The 6,369-nt window shown below is 46.1% G+C and overlaps 1 protein-coding gene across 1 annotated transcript in view; it reads left to right on the top strand.

The window, feature by feature from the left end:
• The first annotated feature begins 3,017 nt into the window (after positions 1 to 3,017).
• The window catches only part of ZC3H7B (zinc finger CCCH-type containing 7B), a 43,251-nt gene continuing 39,899 nt past the window's right edge, over positions 3,018 to 6,369 (top strand). Inside the window, exon 1 of the mRNA XM_068669079.1 lies at positions 3,018 to 3,505. The gene's annotated coding sequence lies outside the window, so the exon portion shown is untranslated. The remainder of the gene's footprint in view (positions 3,506 to 6,369) is intronic.

Raw genomic sequence — 6,369 nt, 5'->3', positions numbered from 1 at the left:
ACACCCAACCTTTCCTTGAGCACCCCCAGGGACAGTGACTCCACCACCTCCCTGGGCAACCCGTCCCAGTGCCTGACTGCTCCTCCTGACAGAAATGTCTCCTCATTTCCAACCTGAACCTCCCCTGGCACAACCTGAGGCCATGCCTTCTCGTCCTATCGCTAGTTACCTGTGCAAAAAGGCCGACCCCCAGCTCCCCACACCTTCCTTTCAGGTAGCTGTAGAGAGCAATGAGGTCTCCTCACCTCCCCCAGACCAAACACCCCCAGTTCCCTCAGCCGCTCCCCACAGGACTTGTGCTCCAGGCCCTTCTCCAGCCCTGCTCTGGACACGCTCCAGGGCCTCAATGTCCTTCCCACTGTCCAAGTGGCACCTTGCGGGAACTGACAGGTGCCATCTCAGGTGGCAGCTGCAGATCCCTGGTGAGGTCAGGATTGAGACTGGTAACAGGCTGCGTTTACCTTGCCATTTGGTCCCCAAAATTTCCAAGAGGCATTTTTCACTCTCACACAACTCTGCCACTGTGATTTTAAGGAAGAATATCAAATGCTGTTTGTACAGACCTAAGGAAAAAATGTCAGTAGTTAGCACTACAGACTGACTTGGGAGGCTGCGTTGGGGCTGAAAGGCACACTAGGCCTTCTTTGTTTGGGGAGAACAGAATAAGTAATTAAATTTCTTTATGGGCCATGACAGCTGAAAGAATAAAAGCCAAAAACCAGTACTGAAAACTTGAGCAAAAGCTAACTCATAAATAATAAGAGGCGTTTCTCCTCAGAAAATGTAGAGGAGATAAGGGAATAAGTTAGTGTGGTCTGGAGGAAGAGTTTGAACTCAGAAACTATGAGCAAGGAGTTTGGCACTTGTTATTAGCTTATCACAATCTCTAGCAATAAACAGGATCATATCAAATATATCCAATTCCCTTCTCTGTCTTTCTCCCAAATATTGGCTGAGCCAAAGGGGCAAGAGTGTAGCCTTTAATTGTAGATGCAGCTGTATTGGAATGAAAGTGTACTTTGCCATTGCAGCATAGATTGATACATTAATTCTCCCTAAAAGAATAGCTTTAGAAATTAAAGTGAGTTTTATGACACTGCAGATATTTTGTAATATAGATTTTTGGCATTTTGATTCTGCTGAATATGTGCACCCAGGACCTAGATATCTGTGCTTCCAAATTATGAGAATCTTCATGTTAGTCACAGAGGAAAGGGGTCATTTTATGAGCAGGGCAACATCTGCTGAGTTATGACCTTACAGGTCAGCCCTCAGTATAACAGGCAAAGGAAATTGAGGCAGGGGGAAGTATAATGTGACATTCCATGGGGAAATTCAGTCTTGAAAATTAATGTTCTTGAATTAAAAAATAGTGCCTATTCCAGTATAGCTCCTGATTGTGTATAGGGTTTGGTTTTGTTCCTCTGTCTCCTTGGCTTCTCCTAAGCCTTCTTGTTCTCATCCAGCTGCAGTGCTTTTCTAGTCTCTCAGATGTTGAACTCCAAGAGCAGGGTTGGAGGCTTCTTGGGCTCTCTGACTCACTTGATGCTTCATGGCTCTGTGATGCTGCCAGCCCTGTGTGATCCAACATCAGGTCTCTCTGGGTTTACTTTTCCCACCAGGCTAGCCCCACCTTTCTTCTGCCCAAAGCCACCCCTCAACTGGGATTGTCGTTTAATGAACATTTTGCCAAGCAGCTTCTACAGTGGAGGCCCAGCTTGCTTGGACTCTACCCATTGTCATGGTGTCAATATCTAAAAATAAGAAGTAACAAATTCACTGAACAGGTAACAAAAATGAACACAGTCGTATCCACAAATAACAGTAATCTTTGGATCATACCGGAGAGCATAATGAATACCTTAAAAAACAAACAAACAAACAAACAAAAAAAGTATATTATTGTGATTAAATATTGTGAAAATAAGTAGGACAATATTCTCCAATGACATATGGTACATTATACAATTTACAGCCTATATGTCATGAATTATCAGTATATTGTGTTGACAGGGCTGCCAGAAGCCAATCCTACTCAGTATAATCAAGTATTTCCTTTTCTGATTAAAATGTTTTAAGTACTAAGGATTTTTAATACATTTTAGATGATACCTTCTACCTGCCTCTGAATATTGTCTGAGTTGCTTAGCTGCAAATCATAAGTGACACTGTTTTGGGTCATGGTAAATACAGGATTGAGACGCTGAAGAGTAAACAGGATCTTGGTTACATTTAAAAAGAGGGGATAATTTAAACGAGTGTCAGTCTGGAAACTATGATCTGACAGGAGACAGAAGCCTTCAGGGAGAGGAGAACCTATCCTATCAAGGGAGTCTGCGTTGGGAGCTGAGCATAAAGCTCATTTCAGAGGGATATTTGAAGTTGATGGCATTGCAGCTGGGCGGGGATGCATGAAACCTTTTTTTAAGGTGCTCTGTGTACCTCTGTGTTCACAGACATTTCCCGTGACAACGTAACTTGTGGTGCCCATCTCCTGCTTCCCCCGATAACTCACCTCCTGGGGTTCTCCAGCGTGGGGTATTGTGGCGGTACAAACCACTTTCTGGAAATACTGAAAGATTTGAAATGAGAATAAGCCAACATCTCATTCCCAGGAGGTGCCTAAGCTCATATGTGTAAATATAAATATGTATGTATGTGTATGTATATTATGTATAACATATGTATATTATATAACATAGAATGGCATATAATAATAATATCATTTTATATATACACACAGTATCTTCCTTTCTGCACAGGAAGGTTGGTGTTTTTAGATCTTATTTACAGGGAAGCTGCTCAGCAGTATGGGATGGAATAAGCGTTTTCTGGCCAGAATAAATCATTTCTCAGAATACGTAATTGCGATGCCCCCCCTCCCAGCAAACATATGTGTTTGAGCAAAAGGGTCGCTTCATGCATGTGATACCCCTTCCCTCCCCCCGGGGGGGGGTCTTGCAGTTTAGTTCATTGCTGCACTTCACGTGCAGACAGGCACTCTGCAGAGGCAGCTTGGCTTTCTTCTGGGGTATATTCGATATATTGCTAAAGACAACCGGAAAGGAAAAAAAAATGTATTAAAATAAGATCGGAGCTTCGAACATTCCAGAGCTTTATTTTTTACTATTAGTATTTCTTTCTAAGCCCGTTTCACCTTAAAGAATCTCAAAACTGGCCGGGAGGGAAAGATGCGTGCGTGTTTGCCGTGGGAAGCGGTAGCCTCTAGGGCCCAGAGGATATGCGGGAGGCATTTTCTCTTGCTGGTGCGGCTGAGAACGAGCGGCGAGCGAGAGACCTGGAAATGAAAGTAAAGAGCTCAGGAGGCACATGGAGGGAGCTGCAGGGGCAGCCGATCCAGAAGCAGAATGCTCCCTTCTATAATTAAATAGCACTTACTATTATTATTACTTATAGTAATAATACATTAATAATACCTCTAGTAATATAATACCATTTATCAAGGAAAGTTATACATAGCGTGGGGGGGAGAACCCAAGAAGAGGTGAGTCCTTTATTATTATTATTTTGGGGGGATATTTTTTCCTTAATCCTAATGTATATGTGTGCGTGTTTATGTATGTAGAAAGGGGTGGACTTGAGAAACAAGAAAATCTCGATGTTGCTTCATTAAAAAGTGAAGGTTTCGAATACGAACTGCATAGATGAAACGTTGTGTAATTGCAATATAAAAAAAAAAAGTGGAGAAAAATAATATTGGCGAGATTTCGAAGCTAACCCCCCCTTCTGCCAAAAATGTGGGGCTTGCAAAAAAAAAAATAATTGTCAGAGATCCTAATCCCACCCCCTGGAAAAAATGTGGTAGTAGTCTAAAATTGAATAGCTAGGGAAAAAGCCCCTGGGTTTATATGAAAAACTTAGGATTAGTTGTGTTTGTGGTTTGTAGCTTTGAGAGCCGTGTTCGGGTCTGTATTTTGGCTGCAGCTTCCCCTTCTTGTTTGGTATAAACCCCGCGAAGGAGCAGAGGAGCCCAGCTGGAATAGCTTTTCAGATGTACCTTCCTTAGGGGCTTGTAAAGTTTATCAAATCAGAAGGTTGTGTTTTTGTATTTTTATTTTTAAAAAATATTGATGCTTTAGACAGTTTCCGGGTAACAGGGAAGGTTATCTTTTTCTTTTTTCTTTTTTTTTTTTTTTTTCTCTTCATAGAGTCGCCTCCCAGACTCCCGGCGATCCGTGATTTTTATTTAAGCGGATGGGGGGTGGGGAAGGATGAAGAGTATGTTTGGGTTTGTTTGCCGTTTTCCTGGAAACCTAGCTAGCTCCTGCCGGGGGAGACCCCTCCCGGCAGGACCTGGGGGGGGGGCGCAATAAGCCGGGGTGCCGGGGCCCGGCAGAGCCGAGCGGGGCACGGGAGGCACCGCCGGCCCCTCTCCGCCCCGGCCGGCCAAGGTGGCGCTTCCGCCCGCGGTGGCCGCTAGGCGAGGCCGGGGATCGGCGGCCTAGTGCTGGGGATGGAGGGGGGGGGGGAGGAGAGCAGGGGCTGTCGTTTTTCCCGTGTGTGAGCCAGCTCCCGCACTGAATTTTTTAAATGAGGCAGGGGAGGGCGAGCTGGGTGGGCAGGAGACCCCGGAGCAAGTGGGCAAGGGATGGCAATGTCACCCTGCTGTCCCAGCTGGGGGCAGGAGGAAGGTGACCTGCAGTAACTGGGGTGTTAGTGTGAGGCTGGAGGAAGACGAAAAGGGGGTGAGGAGGGCCAGAATGATCTCGTGAGGCTTTGCCTGCCCTCCAAGGGATATGTTGGATGGCTGCTGTTATTTTCTTTTGGGGCTGGGGTGTCATTGCAGACTTGTCCCACATTCACTGGGACCAGGGGATGAGGGGATGGGGTTGTTAGACCTGGTGGGTGTGGGGACTCCAAAAGTTGCTGGCTGTAAGAAGTGTTCAAACCCAGGGATCAGCCCTGGGAGCGGGCAGGAGACCTTGTTTGTGGTGGGCTGCAGGGCTTGACCTGTTTTGCAACACCACTGAGGTGGCCAGTCTGCAGCCAAAGGCTCCCTGTTTGCAGGTTAGCAAATTGTGGAGCCTTTTGCATGGAGGAGAGCACACAGAGCCTGGGGCTGAGCTCCTGTCTCGGCTTTACAACCTGTCAGTTGCATCTCAGTGTGCTCGTTTCTGGCTGAAATGTTATGGTCGAAGCCTGGAAGTCAGACAAGTGTGAACTCATTGCCATCCCAGAAATGCATTATGAAAAACTTTGCCCACATTCAGCTCTGGCAGGGTCCTTGCTAAGGTAAATTAAAGTATTCCTGTTCATCTTGTGTTGTCTGGTAGAGTGAATCTACCCGGTTTGTGATTGAGTCACCCTGTTTACTGGCTCATGCTTCCTTTTGAAGGCAAGAAAACCGTTTTGCCGATCTGCAATATTTTATTTCTGTCTGGCAAATAGTTTGTAACTCATTGACAAAACATGAATAAAGTCCTCTCTAGATGCTGGACCAGAGAGGATAAACATCTCTGGACTGAAACGATAAGAGCTTTGTGGTGGGGATATAAATATCCTGGATTCGAATCCTGCTAGCGATTTGAGCAGACAAGTCTGGACAGACAGATTTAGGGGGAAACAAAGACATTTAGGCACATTGCTTGATGAAATGTTTTCCACTGTGTTTCTAAAAATATTTACAAGACTGAGAAAAAAAAAAGCTAAGCAAGCTCTGTGCTTAAAATTAGTTATGCATCAACCACGATGTGGTTGCAGCAGAACCAAAATGTTGCACGTGTTGGTGGCTGACAGCGCGTTGGGTTTGCGGGTGTAACGGGTGTGTGGCTTGGTCCAAAGCTAGAATGAAACACAATGAAGAGCCTGGAGTGACAAGGGGAGACAGAAGTGACCGAGTTCGCCTGGAAAGCGGCAGGGGAGGTGTGAAGAGCAAAAGGGGCACAAGGAGTCTGAGTGGTAGCCTCCAGGGGCAGTGGGGCTGGCATAACGGAGGAGGAGAACACATGGAGGAAGGTGCTGGCGTGAAGCCGGATCGAACGGGAAGGGGGGTTGTTTCCAAGAAGTATAAAATAGGTCGTTAGGGCAGCAACATGTGGTGTGCATTTTGAGGGTGTTGCCACGAGAAGATGAGTCTTATGTGTAAAGTCGTGACAGAAGTGTGAAGGTGGGGTGGAGAGCTAGCAGAGGAGGCTGGTCACCCACTTGGAAGGAGAGGGGAATGTGGGGCAGCCCCAGGGTGCAACGGTGTGGAGGGGAGCTCAGGCCTGCAGTTTGTGTCTAAAGGAAGCAGTGTAGGGTCTTGTGTTGTGGAGCACTTGCTGTGGAAGATGAGGCTGGGGCTGCAGAGAGGAGACAGCATGCAAAGCCCAGAGTTTTTTTTTTTTAAAGGGTTTTGTAGCAAGGATC

The sequence above is a fragment of the Anas acuta genome, chromosome 1 (assembly GCF_963932015.1).
Source record: "Anas acuta chromosome 1, bAnaAcu1.1, whole genome shotgun sequence".
Taxonomy (NCBI): Eukaryota; Metazoa; Chordata; class Aves; order Anseriformes; family Anatidae; genus Anas; species Anas acuta.
This window is presented reverse-complemented; position numbering and strand designations above follow the sequence as displayed.